Source organism: Liolophura sinensis, chromosome 1, assembly GCF_032854445.1.
Source record: "Liolophura sinensis isolate JHLJ2023 chromosome 1, CUHK_Ljap_v2, whole genome shotgun sequence".
In the NCBI taxonomy this organism is placed as follows: domain Eukaryota; kingdom Metazoa; phylum Mollusca; class Polyplacophora; order Chitonida; family Chitonidae; genus Liolophura; species Liolophura sinensis.
This window is the reverse complement of record NC_088295.1, coordinates 89,582,282-89,584,743: the sequence shown is the minus strand read 5'-3', so window position 1 is coordinate 89,584,743 and position 2,462 is coordinate 89,582,282.

Here is a 2,462-nt window from a genome sequence, read left to right as displayed (position 1 = left end):
TCAAATGATCTGTAACAGTAGAGCCCTATGTAGAGCGTTGTATGTTTTGGGCCCAGTTCATTGCACTTACCTGCAGCCCATCTGTGATAACCTAATAACACAATGTTTACTCTTGCAATTTTCCAAGATGTAGAATTTGATAGCATTTATGTTATTTGTGATGTTTGTTTGGGGTTGGATATGCCGCCCTTAATTTGTGTCTGATACTGCCTGTACATGGTTCCATATCATGCGCCTTTCTGCATGATCCTATGGCACCAAGACTAGGCTCATGTGTAGATGGGCGCCATTAGCGCAGTGATTTCCCCCAAAATTTGGGGATAATTGTCGAAAGGGGATTATCCAATATTTTATGAGTATTTTCAGAGTCCTTGAGTCTAAATCTGTACTAATGATCCAAACATCAAGCACCTGCATGTATCTGAATTAATCCAAGACATTCAAAATAAAAATGAACTATTTACTCACGTATTAGCTAATGAATATTAAGTTATACTACACAGCAGCGCCCTCGAAAGACATGAAAAGAGAGATCAACGAAGTAATCGCATATGCCAAGGCAAGCAGTGGAATTTTCATAGAATTGAAGGCAAAACAGGTCACCGCTCTTTGTGCTGCAAATGTGAAAAGATGTCATTGCAGTCTAATCAACTGGGTGTGGTAAAAGTCAGGTGTATCTTATCCCTTGGTTAGTGCAACATCAAGAAGACTATGACGAACCCACGAGAACTATTCTTGTATCCCCTCTGAATTCCATTATGCAAAATCAAGTGCAAAGTGTGTAAATATATTTAAATTGCCATGGGTCAGCTTGAGCACGGACAGAGATGATAATAATACCCACGAACACCGGTAAATAGCGCACCTCTCAGCTGTTCGGTACCTTCGCCATCGCGTGCAGTTTTTTTACGTAAGGCGAAAGTAGTTATCTCAGATCAGGTGACGTAATGCACGAGCCTCACTTTCAAGGTGGCTGTTGTAAAAAGCAAGGTGCTCAAGTGTGTTTGAGATGTCATCTCCGCAGTGGCAGTGGGTACATTTCTGTTTTAGAATGTTATGTACAAGTATGACATTTGGGATCAGGATGGCAGCCTTCATTACTTCATTGATGATAAGACAATGTATACCTCCTTGAGCATTCTCACTCAGGAAACTATCTTTCTTTCTACACAAGAAGAAGTGAGCTTTGATGCTTTGTGAAAGTAGGTCACAGGTAAAACTTGAATGGGTTAGGTGTTACTGGACTTGTCAGGGCTAGATGAGGCAGTGTTGATTATCAAGGACAACTGGATTAAGAGCATCATACTGGGGAGCCCGGATTAATACCCCTGTGGGATAATCTTAATCCTGTTGGTCTGGTGTCTTCCCTTGTTAGTTGGAGGTGGTTGGACCAGTCTGAGGTCCTGTTTTACCCCTGGGGAGACTGACCAGGATATAAAGGGTGTCAGACTACATTACTGTCCATCAGCTGTCAGTAGGAGACCCACAGGAAACTCTATACATATGTACAAGTTTCCACCAAGACCTTTCACACTTCAGTACTGGATTAGGAGCAAGATATGAGAGGGCAGTAGGAATGGGACTAATTATGTACAATTAGCCTCACTCCCCCCCCCCCCCCCCCCCACCCACCCAACCCCCAACCCAACCCCCTCCATCCCTGGGGTGTGGAATGACCAGCCCTTACTTTCTTTCTCTGTCAGAAACCTTAGACCAGCTGATCAGGTCTGACTCCTTCACTGTCAGAGCCCAGAGCTTATCCCTGATAGACATTCCTTGTATTACATGCCTGTGTTATTTTGCCATGTGGAGATGAGAAGAAGGAATGCAACATACAATGTAGATGGGAACAGGAGCCTGCCAATCACATCAGGCTGAAGGGAGAGGAGGTGTGTAGAGTGCTGGGAAGGTATTTGAGAGAATCTAGTGGTTTATAGTGCAGGAGGTGTTAACAGAAGCATTGTACCCTATTAAGTTACTGTTAACCAGTCTGCCAGAACTCATAAGAGTTTTCTTTTGTGTCAGCATGTGTATAATATTATCTGTGTAAATGTATAAGTCCACCCATTTATGCTATGTGAAGAATGCAGCTTGTTTTCACTCCAAACGTGACTGCAATATTTATGTGGGCTTTATATTAACTTTAGGACATCACCCATGTCTCCTAATTATTTTGGTAAGTTTTGATTTTGATGCTGATATGGTTCCTTTATAGGCTGTGTTAAGCTGTGAACACTGTGTTGACTTGTATTACATTTTCACTATTGGCATTTGTAATGTAATCAAGTTGTCACATGTGTTGTACACACTGTTATGTACATGTGGATGGCAATATCAGATAATAGATTGTTGCATTTTTCTGGTAAGCTGTGGTGCATCAACAGTATCTCATTTGTTGTAGGTTGATACATTTGTTGTATGTGTGGATAATAATATCACATTGTTACATTTTTCTGTTTAGA